This window comes from Chlorocebus sabaeus, chromosome 14, assembly GCF_047675955.1.
Source record: "Chlorocebus sabaeus isolate Y175 chromosome 14, mChlSab1.0.hap1, whole genome shotgun sequence".
Taxonomy (NCBI): domain Eukaryota; kingdom Metazoa; phylum Chordata; class Mammalia; order Primates; family Cercopithecidae; genus Chlorocebus; species Chlorocebus sabaeus.
Genome location: NC_132917.1, coordinates 25,004,767 through 25,020,051, shown reverse-complemented (window position 1 = coordinate 25,020,051; position 15,285 = coordinate 25,004,767). Strand labels below are relative to the sequence as shown.

Sequence of the window (15,285 nt, the reverse complement as noted above, 5' to 3'; positions counted from 1 at the left end):
CAGGGATGACAGACGTGGCGCCTGTCCTCACAGAACATTGGGAGTCTCTGGGCCGGTGGGGACCATGGACAACAGGGTCTACCATCAGTAGGACGGGGTGGCCACTTGAGTGAGGGTGACACTGAAAACGGCCAGAACTATGGCCTAGAAGTTGGTCTCAGATATTGAGGCTCAGGGCGGGGGTTGGGGAGACGAGGGACCTGGAAGCATTGGAGGACCTCCCGAAGGAAAACCTTCCCTGCTGTATGAACAGTCAGCTCCCGGTCCCAGAGAAATTGGCAACTCCGTTCTGTGACGCTAAAAGGGTGGCACTGGTGGGGGCTGGGCTGCATGGGGAGAAGGGAAAAGTAGGACCCGCTTCACTGTGAAGTGAGTCCCACCACCAACAAGTAGGATGGCCCCTGCCCACAAGTAGGGCACTGTGATGTAGTTGAAGTGCTGAGTAGAATTCGGGGTGCAGATCTGCGGGTGGCTGGTGGGGTGCGGGGGCGCGCAAGGAGGCTGGAGGCAGGGGTGGGGGGGCCCAGTCCCAAGTCCTAGAGAGGCTGCTGGAGGAGTGAGAGGAGCACACAGTGACTGTGCTCGCGGAATTAGACAGAGATGCCCCAAGTCAGGAACCTGGATCCCTGAGCGCTCCATGGGGAAGGAGAACAGCCCCCACGGTGAAGGGGTGAGGGCGGTGTGTAGGCATGCACAGAATCTTCCAGCTGGAAGACACCTTCAATGTCATTTCGTTCAACCTCCCACCTCATGAAATCTTTCAGTCTTCCAGTGCCCAACTGAGGGCACCCAACTCTACTTGGACAACTCAAGGTACAGGGAACTCACTCTCTTCAGGGCAGCTCATCTCAGAGAAGCTCTGTAGCCTGCGGGACGGCCAGGAGGAGCCTGGCGCTCCGACCTTGGCCCTGTAGAGCGGAGTGGCCTCCACTCCGCGGCGGCACCTGGTTTGGGGTTGCGGTGCGGATGGGCCGGCGCTGCTGTCCCCAGCCCCAGTGCTGAGGCAGGCAGAGCGCAGTGGGCTCTGGCGGAAGTCGGGAGAACTGCAGGGCGAAGGCCGCCGGGGGCTCCGCGGGCTGCGGGGGGAGGCACTTGACACCGGCCCGGGGAGAGGAGGGGCCGCTGTCCCTGCGGCCAGTGCTGGATGCGGGGACCCAGCGCAGAAGCAGCGCCAGGTAGCGGGGCGCCCCGCGTGGGGAGGGCTGCAGCGAGGCCCGGGGCTCGGCTCCGACTCCAGGGGCTCTGAGTGGCCGGGAGCGCGGCCGAGGCGGGGCGCCCGGGGCCCGGCCCCCGGTCGGGGCGGTGCGGGGTCCGGACCTCCGCCAAACGGCGTGCGGGGACCCTGGCGGGGCCGCAGAGGCCGGGAAGTCGCGCCGAGGGCGCTAGGACCGGCCGCGCGCCCAGGCCGCTCCCGCCGCGGCGCCCCGGGGCCCCCCAGTCGGCGCTGCCTCCCGGGCCGGCTCCGCAGCGCCGGGGCCCGGGCCAGCGCGGCCGCGGGGGGCGAGCGGCGGGCGGAGGCCTGGGCCCGCGGGCGGCCGGAGGGAGGGAAGGAGGAAGGCGGAGAGAAGGGGTGGGAGGGGGGGACCCGGCGGAGGAGGCGGAGAGAGGGAGCGCGACAGCGAGCGGAGGGAGGGAGCGAGCGAGCGAGGCAGGCAGGCGGGCCGGGAGGGAGGGAGGGCGCGCGGGCGGCGGCGGCGGCGAGAGCAGAGGACGAGCCGGGACGCGGCGCCGCGGCACCAGGGCGCGCAGCCGGGCCGGCCCGACCCCACCGGCCACACGGTAATAAGCGCCGCTGCTGGCGGCCTGGGAGGCCGGCCCGGAGGCGGCGGGGAGCCGGGGAGCCGGGCGGGGGACCCCGCGGCGGGCAGTGCCCGGCTCGGGGCACGCTCCCGGACCCCCGCAACTCGGCGCCGGGCGCCCGCGGGGCCGGGACTGCGGGCGGGGACGGCGGGTCGGGCTGGCCGGGGCGGCGCGGGGGATTTGAGGGTTTGTTTATGTCCCCGCGGGCTCGGCAGGCGCCCCCTCCCGTCCCGCCCGCTCCCGGCGCGGACCCCCCTCCCCGCCCCCGCCCGGCTCCGGGCTCAAGTTCAAGTCTATACAATGCCGCGGGGGGCCCCTCCACCGCCGGCCTCCGCCGCGGTGCCCGGCTCGGCGCTGCCGCAGGGGCCCCGGCCGGGCCGCCCCCGCCTTCCGGGCTCTGCCCCCGCCCCGCGGCCCCGCCTGGAGCCCGCGGCCAGGGCGCCGGAGGGCGCGGACCCCGACCCAGAAGGATCGGCCCCCACGGCGGCTTGGGGGAGCGAGGGAGGGGGCGGGGGCCGGGCCCAGCGCAGGCTCCGCGGCGGCGGCAGAAAATGGCAGCCTGGCACGACCCGGCCCCCCGCCCCTCCCCCCGGCGCCCGGCCCTCCTCGGCCCCGCGGGGCGGGGGACCCGGGAGGCCCCCGGGGGCGGGCCGAGGGGTGATGGCGGGGCCGGGCCGGGGAGCGCCGCGCCGCGATCCTCCTCCGGCCACCTGTGGCTGGGGGTGCGGGGCGCCGACGGGTCCGGGAGGGGCGAAGGGGCCAGGGAGAGCGCTTGCCTAGGGGGCACACCTCCCCGCGGGGTGCCGGCGGCACAGAGCGGGGTGGTCGTGCCCGGCTCCTCCCTGTCCCCACCGCGGGCCGTGGGTGCCGGGGCGGCCGCGGTGGCGGCGCCGCAATGTGGGGGCGGGGCGGGGGCGGGCGAGGATCCCGGGCCCGGGCCGCGGGGGCCGGAAAACGCGGGGGTGGGAGCAGCGGGGCCCGGCCCGGGAGCGGCCCAGAGGGGGACGCCCGGGGTCGCCCCTGCCGCCCCCCCGCGCACACTCCCACGCACGCGGACACACTCACGCACACGCACCCCGCCGGGCCGGTGCAGACGTGTCCTTGAAAGCTTCGCATCTGCACAGTGAAGGACGAGGCCTCGCCGCGGCTGCGGAGCGGGGTCTTCGGCCCCACGTCCCCGCACCCCGGGAGACCCCGAGCTTCGGAGCCGCAGGCGGCCGCGGTCCGTGTCCCGCCCTCACCCCAGCTCCCCTCCCCCAGGCCGCCCTGCCTTCCCTCCCCTTCGGCGCGGACCGGGCTGGCGCGGGTCCAGGGCCCGCCCCTGGCCTCCCCCAGCCCCTCATCGCTGGGGCCCGCGGCCCTGGGACTGCCAAACTGCGTTTCGCTTTCCTGGAGCCTCCCTTCTTGGGGGCACCTTCTCCCGCCCCAGCGCCCCTCTGCTATTTATCCCCCTCTCCTCATCTCCGTCCTGGCACCCTCTCTCCGCTGCACGGCTAGTTGAGGAGGTGTCGGCGCCCTGGCAGCGGGGAGCGGTGCCCTCTGGTTCCCAGGGGCTGCCTCCCCCACGCTCCTGAGGGGAGCCCCCTGTGGCTGCACCTTGACCCAACATGGCGTCTGGCACCCAGCAGGGCAGCTCTGGCCTGCCGCAGGCGGGAGGGTGGGCACGGCCGGGCCCCAGAGCCGCACAGCTACCCCCCCTCCAAACCAGCGGGGACAGAAGCCTTGGGGAGAAGCGCCCTCCGCCCTGTGACCCAACTTGCCCCTCACTGCCGTGCCCAGAGACTGCCATCAGCATCCCAGGGGGCCTGCTCAGTCTTCATGTTTCACCCTAGACTGCCAGCGGCTGAACCGCCTCCTGGGCGGGCGGCTACGAAGGGATCCTGGGATCAGGTGCTGCTCCAGTGTCGCCTCTTCCCTCCCTCCCGAGCAGATGTGACAGCTGCAGCCAGGGGAGCTATTCGCCTTGCTGTTGCCTGGGTGTTAGGACTGGCCTGTGGAATTTGGGGGGCCAGGCATCCGGGGGACCCTCTTTGGTTGGCTGGCAGGGGCCATCACCAGGTAGTTTTCTGAGGTGCCTGCCTTTGGACAGTTGGGTTGTGGGGAGTTCCTGCTGGGTTTCTGGAGCAAAATGGTCCCCCTCTGCCTCCAGGTTCCACCGAGACCCTTCTTGGGCTGTGACAGGTGGCTCTGTCAAGGTGGGAGTGTGTGTGTGTGCACATGTGCTGGCTCCAGGCGACGGCGCAGGCTGGCCTGTGCAGCAGCTCTGGCACCTGCCTGCCTCCCTGGTGGGTCCCCCTCCTCTGTGCAGCTCCTCCCCAGATAAGCAGCTGCGGATTCAGGCCGACCAAACTTCCCTTGTTACCCCACCCAGGCACCAGTTCCTTCCATAGGAGACTGACCCCAAGAAAGGTGAATTCCTTCTAGACTCAAGGAGTGGACTGGTCCACAGGGACAGGGCTGCCCTCTGAGTCCTTCCTGGAGAAGCCTAGGAGAGGACGCCAGCGGCCATCTGTCAGGGTGTCTGCGTACAGGATTCCTCTGTGGGGTGGGGGTTGGACTAGAGTCGGAAGGTCCATTCCAGCTTTGACATTCTATGGCTCTGATTCTAGTGGTGGAATTTCAGGCCCAGAAATGGGGACAGGGTGGTCTGTTTTTCCGCACATGGCAGTAATAGGGGAAGGCTTCCAAAGAGAAGGAGATATAACAGACATCAGGGCCCCCAAACGAGTTGGGCTTGGGAAGGAGAGGCAGTGTGAGGAGGGTCCCCTGCAAAAGACGGGTTGGTCACGTCCAATTCTGCAGAGGGTGTAAAAAGTACAGCCTCCTTTAAGCCTCAGCACGTGTGTATTCTGTAGGTTTGTGTATAAATCCCTGTGTGTGGATAATTTCTGAGGTTTCCTTTTCGAGTCCAATTCACAGTAAGCTCCTCAGTCCCTTATGGATGTTTTACTATCGCTTTCACACCCACCTCTACCAGTGGTTCTCAAAAAGCTAGGAAGACAGGACAAACGGTAAAATCCTTGTCCAGGGTCACTGGCAGGAAGAAGTGGAGCCAGGCCTGCACTCAGGGGAAGACGCCCCACACTACACCTCTTACCTGGGCTGCTGCATGTGTCCGTCCCCCCTCTCAGTTTGTGATCTCCAGGGAACAGGGGCCTTGCCTCTCTGGGTCCCTTGGACAAGTGATGAGGCCTCCGAGGGAGTCTGCTGAATGAGGGGAGTGTACTGCCATCCTGTCCTCTCCCCGAGGCAGCGAGGCAGCGTTAGTGCCGGGCTCCCTTCCCCCTACTGCTGTGCGTCGCTGCCCAGTGGCCACCTCCTACTTACAGGCCAGCTCCTCAGGCTCACACCTCCCTGAAAGACCCAAGTTCTTTCCCAGCAAGAGCCAGACTCCCCCAAGGCTTTTCTTTTTGGGATCCAGGTAGAAAGAGGACTCTAATGGGTGAGTTAAAACAGACTACCCTCTCCCTATCTTTGGGCCTGAAATGTCAGCATTAGAACCCAAACGTTAGAATTGCAGGCTGAAAGAGGAGTTTAAGCTCTGAGAGCTCTTGGTACTGGGTACGGTACTGTTTGTGGGAGGTGACGCCCAGTTCTTCTCAGGGTTGTCCATGCTACCCAGAGCCTGAGGCCTGCAGGGCCGTTCACGTGCGGGTCACATGCCTCTCCTTGGGTACTTCCTGCTGCCTCCAACTTGCTGGCCTGGGGTCCTGGACTTGGTGCTCGTGTCCTCCCCAACCCATGCCCCACTGGGAGTTGAATGTGTCTCTGGCCTCTAGCAGGTAGGGCCAGAGCATCTACCCCAGTACTATTCCCCATGCTGCAGCCCCCGGGGAATAGCTTCCACTTCCATTTGAATAGTAGTAGATGAGCAGAGAGCCCATAAGAAGCCCACCTGGCCTGTGGCTGGGTTTCTGCCGGAAGTTGCTGTTCCTGAGCAGGGCTTTAATGGTCTACCAGAGGTGCCACATTCCTTTCCACTTTAATTTTGAGGGCTCATTTTCAATCATTTCTCTTTTTGACGATTTTTCCCTAAAAACATGACCAAATCTGAGATCCATGGAGTGTCAGCCTGAGATTTATGTCTGTGTCCGAGCCTGCCTCCACTTGGCTAAGTGTGTGGGCAAGACGAGGTTCAGTGCACGTGTGTCTGTGCATGATGTATGTGTACATGGTGTGCCACTGCCTGTGGATGGGGAGGACTTGCTTCCACATGAGCCAGTGTCAGGGCAGCATGAGGCCATTGAGCCACAGGAAGCTGCACTCTGACACCTCCCAGCGGCAGGAACTTGGGCGGCAACTCGATTCCCTGGGCCTCAGTTTCCTCCCCTGTAACATGGGAGTGCTCATGGATTCTGCGTACAGGTGGTTGTGAGGATGGAGTGAGATGATGTGCGTTACAGCCTTAACAGAGCGGGAGCCCTCCTGTTAGCTGTGTCTGTTTTCATCATTTGGGCGACTCACGTGGACTAGCACTGCAGGAAGTGCTCTAAGAAGCCTCATCCACTTTCCTGTGTCTTTTGCAGAATCTTGGTCAGATGAGGAAAGTGCCGATTCTGATTCAAAATCCTGGGAGGTGGGAGGCTCCTCGGTGCCACTCAGCAATCTGTTGAGTTGAACAAATCGCATGTCAACAGGTTGTTTTCTTCCACCTGAAATCCCTCCTGCTGTAGTTTCAGCTCGTTATTCTCATCCTGTCTTGAGTGCAGCAGCACTTCGCCACCGTATTCGCTTCCATTTTCCAGAGATGTGCTGAGCATTTCCTGTAAGCCATGCCCTGTGCTGGCTTTGAGGGGACATGGTGCGTTTAGGATGTGCCCAGCTAACAAAGGACTGCAGAGTGGTACTGGGGTCACTGGAGAGGGAGAAATAAAGTGCCCAAAGGAGAGTGAGGTCACAACCAACTAAGGCCATCAGGGAAGGCTTCTTGAAGGAGGTGGCATCTCAGAAGCACCTCAGAGCACAGAAGTGGGACTTCAGGGAGGAAGCCAGGCCTTCAGGGCCAGGGCATCATTGTGGGTGGCTCTAGTGCCCAGGAGGTGGACTGGGGCCTGGGTTGTGCTGAAGGCCAGGCTGAGGCCCTGCCTTGGTTTGGGGAGGAGGTCCCTGCACTCCGGAACTGCTCTGTGGCCTATGGAGAATTGCTCTGAACTGCCTGAGTGTGGCGGCCAGTGCGGGGTGGGGGTGGAGAGAGGACAGCAGGGAGGGAGGGGAAGGGGCCAAATGAGCTCATTTGGTGTCGGATCCTGATTCTTTCTATTCCATAGACCAGAGCTTAAGAGCTCAGACTTGGAGAGCAACAGAGCAGGGTTTAAATTACACTGACCCCAGGGGGTTGTGACGATGAAGGGGGAGGCCAGGGTCAGGTCTGGTCTGTGTGCGAGTGATAGCAGTCATGGTGAGGATGTGGCAGGAGGAGAAGGGTCCCTTTTCTGGCCTCCCAGAGGTCTCCATGTCCCCCCTTGCCCATTCCACTAGGCTGAGGTGCCCCAGCATCCAGAACATTCCTGCAAAGGGCTGCCAGTGCCAGGGAAATGGGGGTGGAGACGTCAGGTTCCTGTCTCTACAGCCTGACCCTGCCCCCCAACACACACACGCTGGGCAGAACCGAGCCACCAACCCAGAAGGGAGGTGCCCTGCAGACGGCCCAGGCCCCCAGGCATGAGTGCAGGTGCCTAGCAGCCCCCTGCAAGAACAGCTGGTGGGCAGGGCCTTCTGGGCCAAATCTCCCTTGCTGATCACATCACAAGCCACCAGCCTGTCTGGAGGACAGCAAGGGTGCTTGGTGGGCAGTCGGGGTGGGGGTAAGGGAGGCACAGAAGCCTGGGGCTTTCCTAACTAAATCCCAGTATAGAGTGGATTTTTTGTTTTTTTCAGCAGTAGCTCTGTGTTGCCTACTCCTGTCCTGCTGTGGTCCTCTCTGACCCTTAAGGCTGCCCAGCCTTATTTAGATATATGACCAGGTTCCTATTTTCTCTGTCCTGTGGTCACAGCCCAGCTCGCCACCATCCCTATTGATCTTTCCTCTCTGCTTCTGTTTCAAATGTCAAGGTCATTTTTAATTCTGAGCCAGTTATTAGATGCCCCATCTGAGTGCACAGAGGGGACGGAGGACCATCTCTTACAGCCAGTAACCAGAGAGCTGGAACTTGGGTCTCCTGACTCCTAGTCTAGTGCTCTTCTTGCTGTAATGAAAGGGGAGGGGTCTCGGTGCAGATGTTCGAGATCTGATAGATCAGCTAGGTCATGGGTTCCAGTGATCCTTCCTTGAAAAGGTAAAAAGATGCTTAGAGAGGAGATTATGGGGCATGGGTTAGATTTGTGGCTCACTAAGCTGTTGAGTGTGGGCTGTGTCCTGGGGAATACTTGGGAAGGGCTGTGGCCTGGGGGCAGGAGGCCTTCGGAGTATCCCTACCCCACCACTCCCTGAAGGACCCTGGGAGTCACAGGCGAGTTCACCGCTGCCCCTGCCAAGCCAGTGGGATCCCCCAGTACCCCATGGAGCAGAACCTGTTTGGAAGGAGGCTTCTGGAAGGCCTGCTCGATTACCTGTATAGGTTCCTGAAGTACTAAATAAACGAACAGGTAAAGGGGAATCCACCTAGATTCCCTAAAAGCCTTCGAAACAAGGTGGTCAGCGCGTCTGTTCTGATGCGTTAGATCCCCATGCAGTAATGTTGTGGTTAAAAAAAAATGTTCATAGCTTAATCTCATTTTTGTGAAATTCTTTAAATTCGATACAAATACACACATGTATAGCTTTGTACATGCATGGAAAAGTTCTGGAAAGATACAAACCTATGAACAAGTTTTTGCTTTTTAACTTTGTACACTTTTGTTTTCTTTGAAAAAATGTAAATGAACTTGTGTTCCTTTCTTAATGACAACAAGAATAAAACTACACTTTTTAAAAGCCTGTGGATAAGAATGTAGAAAAAAGAATTAAGTCACCTAAGGCTGAGGGATGGACTCTTTTTTATAGTGGATAAGAAACTGGTGTAGAGACTGACAGCAAGGGGTAAGCTTACTCAGGTACCTGTCTTTTCCGGAAAGGTTGCAGGGAGAAATATCGCAGATATTAAGGCCTCTGAGCAAAGGCCTAGGCTGGTAGGGATTAGGTGAGAGCAGAAAATAGGCCGCTGACTGCATGCACCCTGGCCCATGCCAGGGACAGGGGACAAAGTTAGCTTTATAGGATGGTGACTTGAATCTCATTTCTCACCCAAGGTGGAGAACAAATCACTGAGGGTCTTCCCCAGAAGCATCAGTCTAATGGGCTGTTGTGGCCCAAATGGTTCCTGGGGAACTGGAGGTATAACTGGGGCCTGGTCCAGGTATGGAGCTCAGGTGACCCAGCCCTGGCATCGTGAGAGCCTCCTGGGAGGCCACACCCAAGGGAGACAAAGTGGGGCTTCAGGAGGTCCCATGAAGGGGTAGAAGGGGTGTCTAGGAACTTGTTTGGCACGTGGGTTCAACTCTGATCTAGGGGTCCCTGAGCAGGTAGTGATTACCCAGACGATGGGGTGGAGAGGTGAGGTGGGGGCAAATGCAATTCCTCCGTCTGCAGTCGTTTTGCTACCCCAGGAAGCTCAGGGCTGGTTGCTTAGCAACAGCACCTACCACCTTCTTCCCTTCCCCTCCCCCACCTCACCCATGGGTACCTCTTGGAGCTTCCTTTCCCCTGAGGCTGCCCCTGTTCAGTAGGACGTGAGAAGGGTCTGTGCACTTTTTTGGCCCTGCTCCTGGAATAAGGCAGGAACAGACATAAAAGGATCCATGACTTGGAGGCGAGCACAGAACTGGCCCCTCTACAAACCAGCCATTTGGTCCAAGGCTGGTAGGGGACAGATGTGCAGAGCAAGAAAGGCGCTGGGGAGTCAGGACGACCTGGAGGACTGTCTCAGCCCCATTCGTGCTCAGTTGCTGCTGGCCCCAAACCACCTGGAGCTGCAGGTTTTTCATCTGTAAATCGGGGATAAGAATAGCGGCCTCATCTTACAGGGGTTGCCTGAATGACATGCACTATTTTATGAAACAGCTAGCACTGTGCCTGGCACAGAGAAGGTGCTCAGGAGGCATGAGCTGCTTTTCTTTACATGGGGGTCATTCTAGGGCTGTCTGAGGGTTAGGGTGACCCCCCCACAAAGCCCTGCTGCTCTGTAAGACCCTGCAAGTGGCCGGGTGCGGTGGCTCACGCCTGTAATCCCAGCACTTTGGGAGGCCAAGGCGGGCGGATCACTTGAGGTTAGGAGTTCAAGACCAGCCTGGCCAACATTGTGAAATCCTGTCTCTACTAAAAATACAAGGGACCTGGGTATTAGCCAGGTGTGATGGTGCGCACCTGTAATCCCAGCTACTCTGGAGGCTGAGGCAGGAAAATCACTTGAACCCAGGAGGTGGAGGTTGCAGTGAGCTGAGATCGCTCCACTGCACTCCAGCCTGGGCGACAGAGTGAGACTTCGTCTCAAAAGAAAAAAAAAAACAGACCCTGCAAGTGTTGCCTGTCCTCCCCATGGCCCCTCACGGTGAGGGGAAGAGATCATCAAGTTGAGAATGACCCCCAAGCCCACGGTGGACTCTGGGCTGGGAGTCAGGGGCCACGAGGGAGTGGCAGGGGCAGAGAAAGATGTCTCTGTCCTCCTTACATTCCGTTGTCTGACCCAGGTCCCTTTTTCCAGCTGCCAATAAGTTGTACCATTTTCTCTTAGCCTTTCTGAGCCTCCACTTCTTCCTGTGAAGCCAGGATTTGCCTGTACCTTCTTTTATCTCTTCAGAGTCCCCGTCCGTGTGGGGACCCAGTAGCTCCCTCAAGGCCTGGGCCCTCTTTCCCTTTCCTCTCTGCCCACTGGTCTCGTTGGAGCTAAGCAGAGAGTGGCCTCTGCTGGGTTCTGGCTCTACACCATGGCCTGGAGGCATGGGAGGGTCTAGACCACAGCCCGGTCTGGCAGCTGGCACGCAGCAAGGGCTCCTAATGGTTTTATTACCAGCAACAATGTGGTGCTTGTTGCCATCCACGCACAGGCTGATGGTTCCCAGCCCAACTGGTGGTGGCCTGAGGGCCCTGCCTGGTACTGGAAGCTCAGCTGGGAAGCCCAGTGGGGTTGGGCAGTCAGTCACCTCTGCATTTTCTTCTGTCAGCACCCTGCCAGCAGCCTGGAATCGGAGGGAGCCAGGGCCCGGCATGGTGAGATGCTGGAATAGGAGGGAGCCAGGGCCCAGCGTGGTGAGATGCTGCCCCCACATTGGCAGGCCTGGCAGCGCTTGAGTTTTCTTTCCAGAGATCCCTGTTTCAGATCCACAAATGATGTTCATCTGTTTATCCAAGAGAGACCCACTGTGTGCCAGACACAGGCTGCATAGATGAAAGTGGTCACGCTCATCTCAAGGAGACTGCAGCTTAGGTGGGGGTCTGGCAGGGCGGAAGGCCCCCTGGCACACCATGTCCAGGCATTACCAGGGCTCAGAGAAGGAAGTCGGATGCAGGGGGAGAGAAGATCTAGAAGGGCTTTCTAAAGGAGGTGACGCTTCAGCTGAGTCTCGAAGGGGAGGGAGCAGTTAGCTTGGTGGACAACAGCACTTTTTGGCCCCATGTAGCTGCAGTATAGGGAATGATGGAGTGTGAGGCTGGGGGCCTGGGCTGGAGGACCATGGAAGGCGGGATGTTATCCATCCATGGACGTCGGGCTTGGTATTTGTATTTGAGAAGGATAACTCTAGGGCATCGAGAAGGAGAGCTCGGGCAATAGGGTTTAGGGGCAGGGAGCCCAGGTGGAAGGCTGGCACAGAAGTCCAAGGCAGCAATGTGGGCCTGGACAGGGCGTGTGTGGTGTGACATTTAGGAAGTGCAGTCAGTAGGAACAGTTGGGATAAAAGAGGGGAGTTGGGGTGGCCGTCTGGTTTCTAGCTCCGCCAACCGTGTGGGTGGGGATGCCCTTCATGGAGGGGGCACGGGTTGGGGGGAGTCAGAGAGAGCAGGAGGTGCCTCCCACATGGAGCTGGGTTGGAGCTGGGGCTTGAGGGCGGGTGGGATTTCCCCAGGGGGAGCCTGAGCCAGGCCAGACTTGCAGAAGGAGGCTGGAGCCTGAGTCATAAGGCCTGGGGGCGGGGTGCCTGGTGTGATAGATGAGAAAGGCAGGTACATTTTGGTCCATAACTGTTAGGACCCCTGCAGATTTTTGAAGGAAGATTTTGAGGAAGGTGCTTGCACCCATGCACTGGGAATGCTGATGAGTTAGGGCCTCTGCTTCTCAGTGATTTCCCTAAAAGAGGAGCTGCAAGGCCTAGACCCTGGCCCTCCACCCAGGACCTGCGGTGAGTCTCATCGCCCTCTGAGTATCTTTGGGCAGGCTGGAAGTTGATGTCAAGCTGTCTGGCCTTCCCGTCACTCTCCATTCAGAGGCAGGTCTGTGGAGAGAGATTGGAGGAACAAGCTGGGGACAGCATTTTTGGAAAGCAAACAGAAAAGAAGCAAAAACTGTTCCTCTAAAATAGAAAGGAGGCTTATGTGTGTTATGTGAAGGATAATGTGGAAGGCTATTTCCAAAGAATTTCTCGAAAAATGATGTGAGCCCTGTCAGCATCATTGAATTTAGATAGAGGCCAGGAGCAGTGTGGCATCAGGCCGGGGCCACCAGGCTGAGGGCTGGACAGATGGTGGTTTCAACTCAGCCCTGCCACCTCCTTGCTGCGTGTCGTTGGAAGATGACTTAACCTTTCTTAGGCTCAGTTTTACCATCTGTAAAATGGACATAACTTCACAGGCTGGTGTTCTTGTTTGTTTTGAGCAGTGCTTCTTGGACTAAACCTGGAATTTTTTCCTCCCCTCCCTCGCTTCTGCACTTCCTCTGGTTCTTTGCCTCCCAAGAAGCCTGTTTCCTCCTGTGAGTTCCCCCTTCCTGGGAAGGTCCATTCATCATGTTCTATTGACTCTCTTGTTCCCAATTATTCCTTGCAAACCTGGTTCATCCAGTGTATTTGAAGAGCATCTACTGAGCTAAATGGGAGTTACTGGGGGTCAGTTCCTGTTCTCTTTTTAATAAGGGGAGGGAGGGTCTGTGCAGAGCTGTCCAGGAGAGCACAGGGCATGGGGGCCAGGGGGGAAGTTGCAGGACCCAGTGGGACCACAGCTGGGACCTTGCCCTGTAGCTGGCTCAGTGTGCCAGGGGATAGGGGCACACAGCCCTGGTGGGTCTGGGAGATGAGCTTGGGAGGGACTTGGCCTGGACATGGGCTAGGCTGCCCTGCTTTCAGAGCCAGACCTCAGGAGATGGCCGAGAGGGCCGCTTCCTCTGTGAGGGCTACACATGACGGCCCTTGGGCTGTATGGTGGCCCTGTGACATGCAGCCACACCCCTGGGGAGCTGTTTGAAGCATCTCTGCTTTCTGGAGGATCTGGTGGGAAGATGGCTTTGCAGCGGAGCTCTTGTTGATGTTGCCAAGAAGGCCGGGCGGGAATCGGGCTGTCTCTGGCTGGGGGTGGGGTGGGGGCTGCGGTCCATCTGAATGTGGAAACCCATGTTTCTCTGGTTTGTGCCGACCTGTGCAAGCAGCCATGGACTTCCAGGACTGGCCCCCTGGAAGTGGGGCATACATGAACTCAGGGTGTGGCGGTGTAATCAAATGAAATGTACAGCATAATTAATCTGGCATACCCTTAATGATATGCATAATTGTGCTGCATGGTAATTAGGTGTAAATGGTAAGCAGTTCACATAAATGTTTTTGTAATTGGTATTAATTTTGCAGAGGCAAACCAAGTTTATGTGGTTTTTCTCTTCTTGCTCTGTTAGTTTTCTAGTACAGGCAATTCCAAGCTTTTGGAGGAATTCTATTGCAAATGTTTGTTTATAGGGCAATGTTTTGTGTTTTCTCTCAGAACAATGTTATGAATGGTTATGAGGTTCCCAAGCTGGTTTCCAAATGCCTCTTTGGCCCATACAGTAGGTGAAATGTGCAACGCATGTGCCTGTGTCGGGAGGCCCGCCCAGGATCCTCTGGCTCCAGGTGCCCCGGCGTGTGCAGCACTAGGGGCGCTGTGCGCGTGTGTGCGAGTGCGCACCTGGGTCATCTCTGCATGTGTCTAGGTGTGTCTCTGTGTGTGCCTCTGTGTCTGTGTGTTTGTATCTGTGTGGCTGTCTGTATGTGTCTGTCTGTGTGTGTGTGTGTGTGTGTGTGTGTGTGGTCTGCCTGAATGGGAGAGATTCCTGAGGCCACAGTGGCAGGTTGAAATTCTCTGGTAAATACATTCCCCATTCTAGTGGCAAGGGGCCTGGGCTGGAGACTTAGGGGCATTAGCTGGGAGGGTGACCCTGGCACAGCAGCCATTTCTAGGAGGAGCACAAGCCACTCCGGGGTGTGGTCTGAGGCCAGAGTCTAGATTTCCTAAGAACATGTGGCTTGCCTTTCTTTCTGATCAAGCACATAATACTTTTTAAATGAACATTTATTGAGTGCCTGTCATGTGCCAGGCCCTGTGTTAAACACTCGACTCAGATTCCCTCCTATCTTAAAATAGACTTATGAAGTAGGGACTGTTTCTCACCCCGCTTTACAACTTGGGAAACTGAGGCCCAAATATCTGAGTGACAGAGCCACGGTTTGAGGCGGGACTGCTGGAGGCAGGGCCCATGGTTCTGAGATGTGCTGCTTGGAACCCTGGGCTCTTCTCCCTCCCTCTGCCCCCTCCACAAATGGTTTGTTTTTGTTGGGACAGAGGAGGAGAAAGGCGGCCCTGTGGGAAGTCTGAGAGCAGCGAGCTCCTTCCTGCTGAAGTGTAGGGGGGTGGGGGCTGAGCCCCAACAGCCGCTCCCAGGCCCTGAAGACCCTTTGGGGGTCCTCCTGGTTTTGACCTGAGAGGGAGCTGGTCTAGGAAGTGGGGTTGGGAGAGCGTGGCCATGGGCGGTGTGGGGAGAGGGTGGTCACAGGCTAAACAAGGACTCAGCCCCCCTGTTTCCTGTGGTTCACTGATAGCCTAGGCCCTCACCACCCCCTTCACCTTGGGGATCTGGGGCAGGTGAGCCTGCAGACCCATGGCAGGTGTATGTTTCTGCCCTCGGAGCTCCTGCAAACGGCCTTTCCACTGACGCAGTGCCTTGGGGGCTCTGCCAAGCGACCCCTAGAATGGGGATTGTGGGGGGTCGCTCTAGGCACCGCAGCACTGTGCTGGGGATGTTGCAGCTGCCTGGGAGTGACTTCACACAGTCCTCTCTGCCTCCAGGGTCACCCGGAATGGGGTTGTGGGGGACAAGCTGTGGGCAGGGGGGACGATGGGCAGCAAGAGGCAAGGCATGAACTCTGACCTCGTCTCTTTGGGAAATCAGACACATCTATATACGCATGGAACACCCAATGAGCCCTGGGTGGGTGGTCGAGGAGAAGGGGACGGTGTGTGGGGGAGGAGAGATGTTGGGTTGAAGGACTGGGAGAGAGGAGCTGAGTGGGCCCTGAGGGAGAGGGTGGGGGCCAGGGGTGTCATTCCGGGACAGC

At 59.0% G+C, this 15,285-nt stretch overlaps 1 protein-coding gene across 4 annotated transcripts in view; it reads left to right on the top strand.

The window, feature by feature from the left end:
• Window positions 1–419: 419 nt before the first annotated feature.
• Window positions 420–15,285, top strand: part of DNMT3A (DNA methyltransferase 3 alpha) — a 114,670-nt gene continuing 99,804 nt past the window's right edge. For 3 of the 4 annotated variants that reach the window (XR_005243268.2, XM_038006650.2, XM_038006651.2), the window contains exon 1: window positions 1,654–1,779. The gene's annotated coding sequence lies outside the window, so the exon portion shown is untranslated. Of the gene's footprint in view, window positions 1,176–1,653; window positions 1,780–15,285 lie in introns of those variants that run through there. The other variant, XM_007971259.3, reaches the window with a different exon arrangement.